This window comes from Tachypleus tridentatus, chromosome 4 (genome assembly GCF_004210375.1).
Source record: "Tachypleus tridentatus isolate NWPU-2018 chromosome 4, ASM421037v1, whole genome shotgun sequence".
NCBI classification, from domain to species: domain Eukaryota; kingdom Metazoa; phylum Arthropoda; class Merostomata; order Xiphosura; family Limulidae; genus Tachypleus; species Tachypleus tridentatus.
In genome coordinates, this window is record NC_134828.1 from 113,182,756 (window position 1) to 113,201,129 (window position 18,374).

Consider the following 18,374-nt stretch of genomic DNA (forward strand, 5'->3'; position numbering starts at 1 on the left):
ACAAATTCTGTGAATCAAAAAAATAATGTAGATTTTTTTCCAAACATCAGTGGTACTATAGTGTTTGTTTTGAATTTCGCGCAAAGTTACACGAGGACTATCTGTGCTAGCCATTCCCTAATTTAACAACGTAAGACTAGAGGGAAGGCAGCTAGTCATCATCACCCATTGCCAACTCTTGGGCTACTCTTTTACCAACGAATACTGGGATTGATATTAAACTTTATAACGTCCTCTACGACTGAAATGGCGAGCATGATTGGGGCGACGGAGATTCGAACTACGAGTCGAATGCCTTAACCCACTTAGCCATGCCAGGCCCTGCAAAATTGGAACTTATTGACAATTTATAGTCTATATACTGAATTATTTAAATCACTAAAAATTTAAGCGAAATAAATAATTTATAAATGAGTTAGCGTCTGATAATTACTATTTTATATATAAAAATGTACAATAAACAAATAAAATATAATAAGAAAAAATATAATTTATAGTTAATTTTCTTGCGATATTTGAAAAATTGTGTTTTTGTTTTTTGGGGGGAATTTCGCACAAAGCTACTCGAGGGCTATCTGTGCTAGCCGTTCCCTAATTTAGCAGTGTAAGACTAGAGAGAAGGTAGCTAGTCATCACCACCCACCGCCAACTCTTAGGCTACTCTTTTATCAACGAATAGTGGGATTGACCGTGACATTATAACGCCCCCACGGCTGGAAGGGGCGAGCATGTTTAGCGCGACGCGGGCTCGAACCCGCGACCCTCGGACTACGAGTCGCACGCCTTACGCGCTCGGCAATTGTGTTTTTTCAGGATTTGTTACTTCTCTGATGTCACGTGATGTGTAGGTGTTTCTGGCATTGTATTAAATGATACTGTTATTTTTGTTAGTATAAATTTTCTGTGAAGTGTCGCCCTTCAGATTTTAATATGGATTAAAAAGATAATAGGAAAAATTGTAACTGCATTATTGAAAGTTTATTAGTGAACATGTTTGATACAAAGAGTTTTATTGATAAACAAAGCACCATCAGAAATGGTAGAAATGTCAGCTCTAAGCCTAACTGGAAGAACAAAGCAGTGCGTTCGCAAATTCAATGTAAACCAATATGACAGTACATCTTGGTTAACTTACAAGAGCTTTTCTGCTGGCCGTGTTTATTATTTAACAATGAATTTGGGACATGAAACTCAAACGAATTTGATAATTTAAATAATATGCATAAGACAATTAAAAGACATGACAAATTCCTCTAGTCATATATTTTCAACTCTAGGCCTAGCTAGATTTGGAAAATCACGGATTGAACTTCAATTAAATAGCCAACATAAAATAAATGTGTATATGCACAATGATAAAGTGAAGAGAAATAGAGACATGTTAAAAAGATTAATCGACCTAGTATGCCATTTGGGTGAGCAACAATTAGCATTTAGAGGTCATGATGAATCATTAGAAACTGCTAACCGAGGCAATTATGTGGAATTGGTAAATTTGTGCAAGGAATATGATACACTATTGAAATCACATTTAGAGAATTTGATTTAGTCAATGAATTCAACATTGGGTCAAAATTTGTTGCACAAACCTATGATGGGCAAACTTGATGTCCAGTGAGCTGAATGGGCTTCAAAAGAAGTTGGCGGTGGGTGGTGATGACTAGCTGCCTTCCCTCTAGTCTTACACTGCTAAATTAGGGACGGCTAGCACAGATAGCCCTCGAGTAGCTTTGTGCGAAATTTCCAAACAAACAAACAAACCAAAAGCTCTTTTCATTCTTTATATGGCACAGATTGAATTTAATGTTGTCGCAATCTATGACAAAGGTCAAGGAATGTGACAGATTATTTGTAAAACTTAAATCATTATCTTTGTATTTTGTGAAATCAACAAAGTGTGTGCACCTTTTAAATAACGAACTGAAGAAAAGATTCCCGAAAGTGGCCTCGACTCGTTGGAATTATAATCACTGTCTTGGAATACAAGAAAGAATTTATTGACTTATTTCAAAATATTGGTGATAATTTTGGCAACTGAAATGCTGAAACCTTTATATAAGCCCAAGTAATTTCATCAAATCTCAGAGATGTTGAGTTCAGTTTTCTGTTGAATATATTTGGCAGTATTTTTTCATATACAAATGTTATATTTAACGTTCTCCAGAATTGATATATCCTATTGCGTGAATAAAGTAAATGAAATGGTGACTATTCTGCAAAATAAAAGAAAGGCGATTTCGATTAATTTTGGGCAGCAGTCGATGGATTATATCTCCTACTAAACGAATAATAAATGATCCCGAAGAATACATTAAAATAACACAGAAAAATTATTTTGGATGTAATGTGCGGCCAAATTGAACACTTTGATTTCCATCGCTTAAAAAGTGAACTTCTGGTTTTATACACTGACGCTGATCTCAAATGAAAACCAGTGAATGAATTATTTTATTGTTTACGAAATGCCAAGTGAGATGCAGCCCTGCAACAACTTACAGAGTTGTGTGAGTTAACCTTGACTCTTCCAGCCACCAGTACCTCAGTTGTGTGGGTTAACCTTGACTCTTCCAGTTACCAGTACCTCAATTGTGTGAGTTAACCTTGACTCTTTCAGCCACCAGTACCTCAGTTGTGTGAGTTAACCTTGACTCTTCCAGCCACCAGTACCTCAGTTGTGTGAGTTAACCTTGACTCTTCCAGTTACCACTACCTCAGTTGTGTGAGTTAACCTTGACTCTTCCAGCCACCAGTACCTCAGTTGTGTGAGTTAACCTTGACTCTTCCAGTTACCAGTACCTCAGTTGTGTGAGTTAACCTTGACTCTTCCAGCCACCAGTACCTCAGTTGTGTGAGTTAACCTTGACTCTTTCAGTTACCAGTACCTCAGTTGTGTGAGTTAACCTTGACTCTTCCAGCCACCAGTACCTCAGTTGTGTTTAGTTAACCTTGACTCTTCCAGCCACTAGTACCTCAGTTGTGTGAGTTAACCTTGACTCTTCCAGCCACCAGTACCTCAGTTGTGTGAGTTAACCTTGACTCTTGCAGTTACCAATACCTCAGTTGTGTGAGTTAACCTTGACTCTTCCAGTTACCAGTACCTCAGTTGTGTGAGTTAACCTTGACTTTTCCAGTTACCAGTACCTCAGTTGTGTGAATTAACCTTGACTCTTGCAGTTACCAATACCTCAGTTGTGTGAGTTAACCTTGACTCTTCCAGTTACCAGTACCTCAGTTGTGTAAGTTAACCTTGACTCTTCCAGTTACCAGTACCTCAGTTGTGTGAGTTAACTTTGACTCTTCCAGTTACCAATACCTCAGTTGTGTGAGTTAACCTTGACTCTTCCAGTTACCAGTACCTCAGTTGTGTGAGTTAACCTTGACTCTTCCAGCCACCAGTACCTCAGTTGTGTGAGTTAACCTTGACTCTTCCAGCCACCAGTACCTCAGTTGTGTGAGTTAACCTTGACTCTTCCAGCCACCAATACCTCAGTTGTGTGAGTTAACCTTGACTCTTCCAGTTACCAGTACCTCAGTTGTGTGAGTTAACCTTGACTCTTCCAGCCACCAGTACCTCAGTTGTGTGAGTTAACCTTGACTCTTCCAGCCACCAGTACCTCAGTTGTGTGAGTTAACCTTGACTCTTCCAGTTACCAATACCTCAGTTGTGTGAGTTAACCTTGACTCTTTCAGCCACCAGTACCTCAGTTGTGTGAGTTAACCTTGACTCTTCCAGCCACCAGTACCTCAGTTGTGTGAGTTAACCTTGACTCTTCCAGTTACCAGTACCTCAGTTGTGTGAGTTAACCTTGACTCTTCCAGCCACTAGTACCTCAGTTGTGTGAGTTAACCTTGACTCTTCCAGTTACCAGTACCTCAGTTGTGTGAGTTAACCTTGACTCTTCCAGTTACCAATACCTCAGTCGTGTGAGTTAACCTTGACTCTTCCAGTTACCAGTACCTCAGTTGTGTGAGTTAACCTTGACTCTTCCAGCCACCAGTACCTCAGTTGTGTGAGTTAACCTTGACTCTTTCAGCCACCAGTACCTCAGTTGTGTAAGCTAACCTTGACTCTTCCAGCCACCAGTACCTCAGTTGTGTGAGGTAACCTTGACTCTTCCAGTTACCAGTACCTCAGTTCTGTGAGTTAACCTTGACTCTTCCAGTTACCAGTACCTCAGTTCTGTGAGTTAACCTTGACTCTTCCAGCCACCAGTACCTCAGCTGAGCGCTCTATCTTTTCTTTGAAAAGAATACGCAGCTGCACCAGAAATATACAAGAAAGACTTGCAAGTGTTAATCGTTATTAAGAAAAAGCTTCTTTGGGAAATAAAGACTGATAGTTTCTATAAAGATGTAGTAAATTTATTCAATCAGTAGGAGGACAGAATTAACATATAAATAACAGGGGAGGGGGGCGAATAAATAAAATAAGTTGCTCAATATGTCTTGTGTTTATCTTTAATTAAAAGTACATAATCTTAAATATGGTTACTGACTACACATAATTAATTTTATATTTATTGGCCGTCCTGTACACATATCTTTATTTTATAACTCACCTTTCATGATTTATCTTCCCCATCAAAACAAATCATCTCACGCCCCTGATTGTATTGTAGGAAGGAACCAATGATACATATCTCATTAATTATTAAAATTGATCAATAAATTAATTATATGGAATTAGCTCATATACGTATTTATAACTTTCCGTTTAACGAAATGTTATCCTATACATTTGTTTGTTTTGAATTTTTGCGCAAAGCTGCACGAGGGCTATCTGCGCTGGCTATCCTTAATTCAGCAGTGTAAGACTAGAGAGAAGGCAGCTAGTCACAACCACCCACCGCCAACTCTTGGGCTACTTTTTTACCAAGAAATAGTGGGATTGACCGTAACATTATAACGTCCCAACAGCTGAAAGATTTGATGTGACGGAGATTCGAACCCATGACCTTCAGATTATGATTAGAGCGCCCTAACCACCTGGCCATGGCGAGCATCTGTTTGTCTGTACAGGTTTCATTGCATTTGTTTTTTCATATAATAATAATTTATTACATTTCATTGTATTTAATATTTAAACAATATTACACCTACCAGTGAACTTATTTGCTCGGATGCTGTTTACTTTGGCTTTAGATACATGTAATCAGTTTGTTTGTATAATATCAACGTACATTATTAGAGTGCCTATTGGTCCATCTCTAATATACATATACAGGGGCAGTGTAAGTATGTACTTATATATATACCACATACGTGTGGATTTTGTGATTTAAAAGGAAGCGAATTATGTTTATATGGTAATAGTGCAGTTGTTTATGGCGTTTAAAGTTTTCTGCGTAATCAGTATTCATCTGATGAAGCGTTAGCAGTTTTTGGCTTGAAATAGTCACGTGATCCCAGACCCTCATAACATTACCATGCTGATTCGTCTTTGCACTTTGATCTTTGTTGTCTTTCAATCTCACAAACTGGAATCCATTTTCGTACATTCGTGTAGGGCCTCTTTATATTTAAATATATGTATTAACGTAAAGTTATTCCTTGAAATAACAGTCTGTTGCTCTTCTTCTCGTATTATTTTGCTAAGAATTTCATTTCAAACGTTTTGTTTATTTTGTTACACAATTGTTTTCTTGTTAATTGCTTTATTTTATTTCAAAACCACATATTAGGCTATCTGAGTTCTATCCATTATATTGAATCAAACCCCAGATTGCAGCGTTGGAATTCTGTAAAGTTATCGCCCACTCACAAGAGGGCATTACGTGACTTAAGTGATCGTTGTGTGCACGTGATGGCAAGTTTGTTTAAACATTCAAGCATTTGGGTCATTGTTGTTGTTTTCATTGCTGTTCCATTCACCTTGAATTATTGGTTTGGTCTGTTTTGAATTGGTTAAATAATTTAAATTGGCAACGATCATTAAACTTAAAAATTATAAAATAATAATTAAATCATTACATTTAAATTATACCTGCCCTTTAAATGTGGTCAATAGGACCACGGGCTCGCTAATTACCTTATTTTGTTGATTAAATCTCATTCGTAGCCAGGTGGTGCTGCATGACATAGGATATACTTTTAACGTTTCGGTATTCTTCTTTTAAAAAATGTAAATTTTGGAGTGACGTATATAGAGGGATTCGAATTGAGAAAATGATATTAAGTCACAAAATGGGACTAGGTCAGTATCATCAGCCTCGATTTATAAATAAAAACTATCTTTAAATCGAAAATAAGTAATTAATTTGAACTAGGTTAATATCTAGAATTTTTTTTATTCGTGGTCACACTCTTTGAAACTAAAAATAGCATATACTGGATCAGTTGGTTCTACGAGTAGCTAAGTAAGCTAAGACAAAAGTAATGAAATTATCTGTTTAAAGAAACCTTTCTGCAGTAATAATACAGCAACATTAATGGTATTGTTTTGAATTTCGCGCAAAGCTTCACGAGGGTTATCTCTGCTAGTCGTCTCTAATTTGGCAGTGTAGGATCCAACTGCGCTTTTACCAACGAATAGTAGGATTGACTATCACATTATAATACCCCCACAGTTGAAAGTTCGAGCATATTTGGTGTGACAGGGATTGGAACCCGCGACCTTCGGATTACGAGTCGAGTGCCTTAACCGCCTGGCCATGCCAGACCCACCTGGAATGATGTCAACTCAAAGTAGAAATGTAACATCCATTAAAAACATTGTATTGTGGAAAAACAGTATATTCCTTTGGTATAACTTATTTTTTTCACAGAATAATAACGTATTTACGCATAGAAGAACACAATCCACTATAAGTACTGTTAGGTTTGTTTTTTTTCTTGACAATTTCGTTTTCCCCCCTCCTCCACAATTAAATCTCGGACATTAAATTGATAAATTCTTGCCCCTCTAAAAAGGGCTTGTGTATCCATAAGCAAAACCTAACTATGGGTAGTGCAAAAGATTAACAAAACGTACTAATGGGTAAAAGGGGGGCGCCGAATTTATTGTCACACAGGGAGCAGTACTCGGACCTGATCATCATCAAGGAACTGGTACCACGAAGAAGAGGAAAGCATCTTGTGGTAACTAAACATTAAGAGGAAAGCATCTCTTGGTAACTAAACATTAAGAGGAAAGCATCTCTTGGTACCTAAACATTAAGAGGAAAACATCTCTTGGTAACTAAACATTAAGAGGAAAGCATCTCTTGGTAACTAAACATTAAAAGAAAAGCATCTCTTGGTAACTAAACATTAAGAGGAAAGCATCTCTTGGTAACTAAACATTAAGAGAAAAGCATCTCTTGGTAACTAAACATTAAAAGAAAAGCATCTCTTGGTAACTAAACATTAAGAAGAAAGCATCTCTTGGTACCTTAACATTAAGAGGAAAGCATCTCTTGGTAACTAAACATTAAGAGGAAAGCATCTCTTGGTACCTAAACATTAAGAGGAAAGCATCTCTTGGTAACTAAACATTAAGAGGAAAGCATCTCTTGGTAACTAAACATTAAAAGGAAAGCATCTCTTGGTAACTAAACATTAAGAGGAAAGCATCTCTTGGTAACTAAACATTAAGAGGAAAGCATCTCTTGGTAACTAAACATTAAGAGAAAAGCATCTCTTGGTAACTAAACATTAAGAGGAAAGCATCTCTTGGTAACTAAACATTAAAACGAAAGCATCTCTTGGTAACTAAACATTAAAACGAAAGCATCTCTTGGTAACTAAACATTAAGAGGAAAGCATCTCTTGGTAACTAAACATTAAGAGGAAAGCATCTCTTGGTAACTAAACATTAAGAGGAAAGCATCTCTTGGTAATTAAACATTAAGAGGAAAGCATCTCTTGGTAACTAAACATTAAGAGAAAAAGCATCTCTTGGTAACTAAACATTAAGGAGAAAGCATCTCTTGGTAACTAAACATTAAGAGGAAAGCATCTCTTGGTAACTAAACATTAAGAGGAAAGCATTCTTGGTAACTAAACATTAAGAGGAAAGCATCTCTTGGTAACTGAGCCTTAAAAGGATAGCATCTCCTGGTAACCTGGCCTTGAGAGGAAAGCATCTCTTGGTGACTGAGCCTTAAGAGAAAAGCATCTCTTGATAATTGGGCCTTAAGAGGAAAGAATCTTTTGGTAACTTGAACATTAAGAGAAAAGCTTCTCTTGGTAACTAAACATTAAGAGGAAAACATCTCTTGGTAACTAAACATTAAGAGGAAATCATCTCTTGGTAACTAAACATTAAGAGGAAAGCATCTCTTGGTAACTAAACATTAAGAGGAAAGCATCTCTTGGTAACTGAGCCTTTCGACTCTCTTCACATCATCTTCAAACTTTTCCACATTATTCCAGGTGAGAAAATATCCAAATTTGTCTCAGAATTTGAAAACACACAGAATCCACCAGATGGATGAAGAGTAATATTTTTTCTCAGAACATGTGCTTTTGTGTTTCTAATTTTATATCTTGGAAAGATATCAAAAGTGAAATTCTTCTCCGGGAATTGGATTGAATGGCACGAAGACATGTATTTAGATATTCAAATGAAACGGAATTAGCTTTACAACGATATCAGATGCATGTGATAAATAACAGGAGATTCGCCCAAGATATCGTTCACATAGTATACTGAAAAAATCTTATTACTCTGTGCGAAGTAAAATGGAATAATGAGTGACGTCACGAAGAGAATAACAAAACTTCACAACTTTTATTAAGATAAAAAACACAAAAAGATAAAAATACTTATGGGTATAACTATCCTGAATAGTCACTTTTTTCCACATTTTCAACGTCCTTACACAAACTGTTGTACTAAGCAGCCCCGACAATAAGGGCAGATAACGGGAGAATTATCCCCCTGGTTCGGGTTCATGGGGGGACCAGTACAAAGGTTCGTGAAATGGACTTTTCAGAGTGAATTAAAAACTTTGCCATGAAGAAAACTCGGGAAGTTTCATTCAATAGTTAACTGATATTATGAGACCCATATGAACATGATTACCCAAGGACCCAGAATAACTCTCTGAGGCCCTGGTACTAGTTTCATGTGAAATCACAGGATATTAACTGATATTATCTACACTCAGAGAAACGACAGAGAAACAAAGGAAGCAAAACTAAGACAAAGGGAATGATTTTATCAGACACGTTTTATATGAAACCTAGATATATTCAAAACAGAGAATGGAATTAAAACAATCCTACAAGATTGCAAGAATTGAGATACCTAAAATACTGTATAAAATGAGTAGTATCATTTAGACTTTCTAACCCACTGCTTGACTGAAAGTGAAAAGATACCTAATAGCAACATCAGGGCCGTAGGAAGTGGTAAGGTCGGTCAGATCATGGTTTTACTCCCTTTTTCATGCATGTACAACTATATGCATTTAAAATTGCTTCTTTTGGTTCAATACATCGCATTGTGTGTATGGAGTTTTGTAGTTAAAATGGCTCAAGATCCAATATCACAGCATTCAATTTTCAAAACGTTTCGGGGAAGGGACAAGTTCCCAGAGCCTCCCTATAAAAGGCAATGTAGCAATGTCCAACTCACTCCATCACCGTTTCCTGTAGTAATAAATACTAATAGTTAATTTGCATGTACACTGAAGTACAGGGTGGCCCGTAAGTCCCTACCCATCCATATATCTTATTGTATCCAGAGTGTCATCAGTATTATTGCGTTCATGTACCCACGTACTTGTCACAATACGCTCTTGAAGTGTAAATGGGCTTACATCGGTCATATTTCTCTGAAAAAAGAGAAACAAATTTGTAATACATGCGTAATTGAATATAACATAATAACACATGGATGGGTAGAGACTTACGGGCCTCCCTCAACAAAAACATTAGCCTAGTTCGTGTATATAGACGAACAGCCTGATATATTTGTTCACTTTTAAAGTTTTTTCCATAAAATAGTCTATTATTTATATAAATAAATATATAAAGATGTACCTTTACGCGATTCGTGATGAAGAGAAACCCACTTGAAGTAAAAATGTATCTTAGGTCACTTTTATTGATAAAGCAGAGAACGTATCGACATACTTAGATCATCATAAGCCTAATAAAGATGTATCTTTAGGTTATTTCAACAATATTTTGTGATCAACACCCTCATATATAAGGTAATAAAAAGTATGATTTAATTAGTAGCACGAATTTTCAGCCTTTAGCCTTCTTCTGGAACTTATAGTTACAACATAACATCACAAATTTTACCGAGTAATCTAAAAATTACAATGTATTTTTATTATCGCCTAGTATACAGTAAAGTTTGACATATCGTAGGCCTACAGAAAAGGTTTGTATCACCTAACATACTACTGCCAAACATTTTACTTACAAGACATTAAAATAAAGTGTTTTTTACCTAATAACTGTTTACGATATAAAACGTTTTTGTGTCAATGATATTTGAATTTTCATAAAATAAATTTAAAACTTACCTCAGGACTCTTACCTCGATAGATTATACAGAGGAGAGTCAAGAACTAAATTAGAACAGCAACTAGTTCGTAAACAAGGCAAAATCATAACAGCAGCCGTTTATAGCTCCTAGCATAAACGTAAAAACGTTAATGAAGTAATTATAAACGTAATTTAAACCTATAAAGAACCACATACACATTACTTATTACTCAAATTCATAATTCAATCGTTCTTAATGTATCAAGCGTCTACATGCAAATAAAGGCGGAATATATGACAGAGTCTAAAGATGCAGGTTTCACGACAATTCTAGATTTCATTCGCCCAGGATCCTAGATCCTTCCGCCACCACTACCCTCATTAGCGAGGCTGATTATACAAGATATAAAAATGAAATACATTTATCAAATGCCTGAATTAAATTATACATTTTGCGCGCCAAAATAAATTACACACTCACGTCATGTTTGTTAAATTTAGAAAATGTAAAACTTCATCTATATAGCGAAAAGTATATAGTAACACATAGCGGGTTCCCATTACGTACGACATGTTCAAAACGACTTTGTTTTCAAATAAATATTCAGCTTATTAACTGGTATCTTCCTGAGCAGTAATTCTGGATATTAGTGTTGAAAATGTGCGTGCAGAAATTTTGTTTGTTTGATAGATTTTTTTTTTATATTAAGCACAAAGCAATACAACAGCATATTCCAATTTTGCCCAGTATGAATGTCTAAAACCGTTTTTTGTTGTTGTTGTTTCGCGTTATAATCCTATAGACTTACCGGTATACTAAAATATATATATTCTAAAGAATTAGATATTAAAAAATTATAATACAACAAAGTAATATCACTTACTCATCCAACAAACAGATTTATCACAATACATGAAATTCAAAGTGCAAAATTCTTCTCAAAATTAAAAAAGAAAAGATAATAATGAAGATGCTTCAGCTGCTAAAACAATGGTACAACCCTATAAAACACTGTCGTATTGATATTCTGGTTATGTTAGGAACGAAAGGTACAACCCTATAAAACACTGTCGTATTGATATTCTGGTTATGTTAGAAACAAAAGGTACAACCCTATAAAACACTGTCGTATTGATATTCTGGTTATGTTAGAAACGAAAGGTACAGCCATAGTATATTTTATTTCCGTCTTAACTTAAAAACATAACTGTTTACTTTACGGAGTTTTCTGGAATGTTTCAACAAAATGACTTATAGAGCAATTACAGATTTTCACATACAAATCTCCTCCTTTAGGCAGTACTGACTGACCTTATTTCGTGTGCTACTTACACACTTTAGACCGTGTGTTCCATTTAAACATCTGAGGTAATTTTAGACGTTCCTCGGGACGACGTTAATGGTAATTTATTTTCGGACTTTGTATCTGCTTTCTCTGGTAGCATTTCGGATTACCTGGAATTTGTTCTTTGTAAGTTTTGAGTAAAGCTTCTCGAGGGTTATTTGCTCTAGTTGCCCTTAATTTTGAAGCACTAGACTACAGGGAAGGCATTAGTTATTACCAGCTCTTGGGCTGTCATCACATGGTTCTTAGGTACAGAACGCAGATGTTACTTTCAGGGGTAACGAGGCATGAGCCATGGATCTCATGTCCTCAGTCTGGCACAATAACTTTAAACACACTTTTCTGCTGTGTACTGTGTGATTTGAACATAATATAAATTGTGTACATTCATGAATTAAAATTTTATCCAACATGTAGTAATATGTGTGTGTGTTTTAGTGAATAACCACCATACACCTCACAATAAAGTAGTTTCGAAACCATTACGATGTCCACTTATGTTTCATGGTGCATGCGCATTCTACCCTACTTGAATAACAATACTGAAAGCCAATCAACTGATATTTTACCTGTCTTTAATTTGTAATGCGTAAATAGAAATTTTGATTTGAAAGCATATTAAAATAACACAATCCTTTCGAGTCCTTGCAATAAACAGCTGTGGAAAGCAGTACAAAAAATTATAAGGCTTTATTGCATAAGTTTCTGAAGTAGAAATGGTTGTTAAAACGACATCTATAATAAACTATTTCTTATACATATTACAATATGAGGCATGAGTCGGACCTGTGAGAGAGCTGCGTATTTTGGACATGATGGCTAGTTAGCTTTCTGTGGTTACTAATTCTATACCTGATACACAGGTATATAACTTTAATAATTTTCCCTTAATTATAAAATTTCTCAAAATATCCTTACTATTAAGTTTCCGAGAATTTTCGTAAAAAGCAACAACTATGCAAATTAAAAAAAAAAAAAAACACAGTTGGATGCCGTATTTGAACGACCATTTACACATACTTTGACAACTTCTGAGTATCTTCATTCAGGTAATCCAAAATTCCTTACTTTCCCACTAAAGGGCTCTCATACAAAATCTTTATAATAATAATAATAATAAAAAAAAGAGTATTTATTTTGAGTAACTTGTTTCACGTTCTGGCATATCCATGTAAAACTGTATTAGGCCAAAAGCAATGATATAGGATAGTTCGGTTACAAGAAATTCGTTCACGATACTTATTACGACGTAATGTTTTATTTCTGAGTAATTCAGTCACGAGAATGAATGAAATAATGAGACTGGATACACAGTGAGACATTAAAAAAGCAATGTTTATTATATCACGTGTAAAACAAAACGATCTGCATACTAACTTTATTCATAATGTTTTTACTGGAACTTTTCTGTCTGTTCAGTTTCAGATTTATCTACATGACTAAATGCAAAGACTTTTAACTTGCAAGAAATATAGTTACCCAGAGCAATTTGTGCCACTCTTATGACTTATCATTCGTCTTGAAACGTAATTGAGGTTATAATATTTTAATTTCATCTGAACTAGTGAGGGATGATGGATATTGCTGTGTTCATTTCTGTACAATATTGCAGCAAAACCACACACACACACGGACCGGCATGGCCAGGTGGGTTAGGGCGTTCGACTCGTAATCTGAGGGTCGCGGGTTCGAATTGCCGTCGCACTAAACATGCTCGCCCCTTTCAGCCGTGGGGACATTATAATGTTATAGCCAATCCCACTATTCGTTGGTAAAGGAGTAGCCCAAGAGTTGGCGGTGTGTAGTGATGACTAGCTGTCTTCCCTCTCGTTTTACACTGTTAAATTAGGGGCGGCTAGCGCAGATAGCCCTCGTCTAGCTTTGCGAGAAATTCAAAACAACAAACACGGAACGTGTACTTCACACTCGATAATAACAAACGAGTAAAAGCAGCTAGAATAAAACTGACTTTAATGGCTTTATTTACCATACTATATTACAAGAATATAAAATTCAAATTAAGAAAAAATATTCTTCTATATGAAGACAAAAATTCATTTTATATTCATATACAATGCAGGCGTCTTTCCAGTGCGCCTTTCTTTATTCTTTCTATTAAAGCATGTCAGTGAAATGTATAGAAAACGCAAACAGATAGCGTACAGTTATGTAGTATATGAACGTGTCATATATTTGTCTTCCTATATTTTTATAGTATTTATTCTGAAACTATTCTTAATTCTTTATATGTGCAGGTTTTCAGGGGCGTCGAGAGGCAGGCCGGGCTATTTTGTCACCGGACCCCTTTTTGAAATATTCATAAATTCACAGGCGTATGAACAATTTTTCTGGTGGGCGGAAATCAAATGTGTTGATAATTTATATTTTTTGGATAAAAAGGTATTTTTTGAGACAAATCGATTTCCCGCAGTACTGCGATTTTCCCTCAAGTATATTATGAAGATGAGAATGCATTATTCTTTATTCCATATTTCGCCGGTACCCCCTAATTGACCCCGGGACTGTAGCCCCCCTTGACCCCCCCTCTCGTCAGGCCCGCAAGTTTTACACGAGATATGATCAAGAAAACCATGAAGTTGATTTTATCATAATTCCCTTTCTTTTATTCTCTGTAGATACTACTTATTTTTGCCCATAAGTAACATTACTGTAATGTTGCTTGTTGTGCAAGAATGTAGACAGCTGGGTCAGCCAATGATCGATTGGGCGTTATCTGGATGTTACGACCATTCTTACGTTTCAAAGAGTTTTGTTTTTTTTTAATTTCACGCAAAGTTACACGAGGGCTATCTGTGCTAGCCGTTCCTAATTTAGCAGTGTAAGACAAGAGGGAAGGTAGCTAGTCCTCACCATCCACCGCCAACTCTTGAGCTACTCTTTTACCAATGAATAGTGGGATTGGTCATAACTTATAATGCCCCTACGGCTGAAAGGGCGAGCATATTTGGCGTGACGGGGATTCAAACCAGTGATTCTCGAATTATGAGTTGAGTGCCTTAACCACATGGCTCTGGGCCTGAAGATATCGTACCCTATGTTTTTAATACCAAGGTTCCAACACGTTTTTATAAACAAGTCTGATTCAAAGTTCCTCCTTGATCTGAGAGATATTATATAGGCACACACATTCTTTGGCAGTTGTCCTTGTTAGATTGTTTCCTGAATAGGAACAACCAACTGCTGCTCTGTGGTCTGTAATTAAGAAGAGTCATGACAACTATTTGATTTTGTTTCTTCTTCGTTTCTCATGGATCTTTTCACATATTTCACACCAATTCTTCACGATACCTGGCAACCAAGTCAGTAAAAATGGTCTCTTTCTCTCTCCAGTGCCTTCTTCACACCTACGTTTCAAGCCACTGGAACATTGTGGAGATGAAAAAATGAATTGGAATTTAGATTGAAAAAATATCAACTGTAGCTGTTCCTGTCCACTGGTATTACCTCATTTCTAACATAATAAACCCTCTTCTGAGCACAAGTACCCAAAAGTGCCAAAAACAACTTCTGTTTTTCAAACTGTGTGTGGAGTTACTGTTTGACAGAAGAGTCTCTCTGCACTAATATTAAGTAACTAAATTGTTAGTTTAATACTTACATCTCTTGCCTCAGCAGTTTCCAGTTGAATATTGGACCACATTAACTGGATATTAAAATACACTGTGCTATACTTCAGGTGGGTAATGTTTTATCCTGTGTTTCTCCATACTTAGTGTTTTACACTGTTGTTCACATATGGTACTTGGGATACCGTGTCCAAATTCCAAGAGTTCAAACCAGAGGAATACACACTAAAATTATATTTCTTAAGTTTCTGGAAACATCATATTTTGTTCTAAAATCTTACCACTTCGATGCTGAATGATATGCCTACATAGATAAAGGTGAAAGTGGCTCCTTTTCAGATGTACTACACTTCTATGGCATTCATTGCCTTGCTATAATAAGCAATCACATATTCTCTTCAGTGTTCTTCTGACAAAACTACTATTACAACATAACTGCTACTATCTGTATTTAAAATGAGTGGATCTTTTAGAACTGGGTATACCAATACTTGAATAGTGGTCACTTCATTCTTCAGTTTGTTGAATACTTGTTCACAACCAATAGCCCAATAAAACTTATTTGGCTTTTTAAGCAATTTTTTTAGAAGTTATATCAGAAAGAGTTTTAATAAAGTGACACTAATAACAGCAAAGCCTAAGAAATCCTCTTACCTCTTGCAGATTTCTTACTATTTGTCAATTCTGGACAGTCAATCATTGGTGGATTTTCTGCATCTCAGAAAACTCACCTTTTGACAGAACACACCTCCATTCTATGAGGTGAAAACTGCCTTCTCTCAACTTGATTTGTCAAACATACAGGTATGGTCCCTAGAACACCATACCCATGAAACAATAGTGTCATCCAGAGACTTGCCCCTACTCCTTTCAAATGCCTCATGTGAGCCTGGTCTTGAGAGACAAGATGTTCAACAGATGAGACCCCAAAAGAGACAGAAAGAACTTCTTGCAGAGAATGTATAGGAGAAGTAAGAACCAAGGTGACTAGATATTTCATGTCTATCAGACAAAAGCATAAAAGCTGCATCTGAATTGTGAACTAAAAAATATTCTAAGGTAGATCAAATATTGAGTCAATGTCAGGAATAACTAAACAAATGTAGCCAACTAACTGAGACAAGCTGCAGACATGGTCCAAAAGAATGCATTGGAAGAGGTGAGTAGAAGCCAGTTGATGGAATCAAAGTCCAAAACTGTGGATGTACAGAGTAAATGCTCTCATGACTTGGATGAAAACATAAAAAAACTAAGTTATGCCAAAGGGTAAAGCCTGAAACGTGTACACCTTATCCTACTGAACAAATAAAAGACAAAGAGAAGAAGGCAATTATAATGTGCACAAAGGCATCTGAGATGTCAACCTTGGCTATCCATAATCCAGGAAATAGGGTCCAACATCTTGAAATAAGGAACCACGAGATAGTCATTGAGAGATGACAGGTTGATAACATGATGCCTGGTTTCTTGGAGGATAACAAGATGAGAATAAAATCATGGAAAGGAACAAGTGACCCTTCTTATGGCATTCACGTCCAAAAAAAATCTTATACTACAGCCTCAATATGAAGAAAAGAAAAAACTGGTAGGAAAAAAAAAAAAGGAACAAGAAAAGTGGACAGACAAGGAATAGATGACAAATAAAAGAAAAACGTGTTAGAACCTGAATTACCCACTGGTAGGCTATAAAAGGTGTCCAGAGGCCAGCAACAGAAACAGATGTGCCCACATTGGATACAAGGGGAAGAAATCACAGAACATACATCAGATAACCCAACAGGAAGAAGGATGGCAAGAAAAAATAGAGGGATGAAAAATTGGAAAAGAGAGAAGTGGAAGGTTCATTATAAAATCCAATAATGAAAAGAGGAATGGCCACAAGCCATGACAAAGGAATCCTGAAGTCAAGAAAGACATGACACTTGACAGTGGGAATGAGGTTAATACATGAATGTGTCAACATGGAAATGTATGCCTGGAAAAAGACAAAAAAGAAACAAACAATTCTTAGAATGAGTCACATATTGAGGAATGACAAGAATCAAAAGACAAGGTAATGAACACTAGTGGATTTGGGACAACAAGATTTTTCATAACATATACAGAGGAGACTAGCACACACCTAGAAGGTGGTAATGGCTAATCAAGTCATCATTTATGTGGTAAAATTCAGAAAAAGTAGAATTCACTTATTACATAGGGACAAAGAAACGAGGCATGGAAGGTAGCAAAGAACATGCAACACAGTGAACTACGGCAGTAGTATCTTCAACAGTTAATGAACCCCGAATGGACAAATACATGGAAAGAACAGTGTCAGTAACATCACCAAGAACCTCTGTAAAAGGTACTAGTCACTGTCATTTAAAAATTCATAGTTGAGTAATTCTACAGATAAAGATTTGGCTTTATTTTAGTTATTTTAAGGAGCTGTAGCTTTAAATTAATGTTACAACAAATTAAAGGCATCACAAATCTAATAAAATTGATAGTTTACATTTAAGTGAACATCCATTAAAGACATAGTTGAGAATAAGAATAAAGTTAACTTCAAGTAGATGTACTTACAGAAGAGTTACTGCACAAGAACTACTGTTACATCATGATTGCATCATGTCAAAATGTGTCTTCGATGAGATTCTAATGACATTCACAAAATCTCAAAGGCAGAAGAAACAAGAAGAACAGTGATTGTGAAGAAATAAATGGATAATTATGAATCCTTATTTTCTTACTGGAACTGCATGTCCATTTACTGTTTGCAAGTTCATATCTGGATGCAGTTTCACACCTTTCTTTATCAAATCAAGTAAAAAAACACTGTAGGTGGAATCAATGTCAGTCAATATTCTGCAAGTCTTCCAGAGATTCTTCAAATAATGAATTTATCTCACTTGAAACAGATGAGGTTTTCCCAGCTCCATTTTGAAACATAAGGCCGACTACTTACTTTTTACCTGTGTATGGTCAGCCCTGGTTGTTCCTTTCATCAGGTTGGGCTCAAAGACTCATCTTTAGT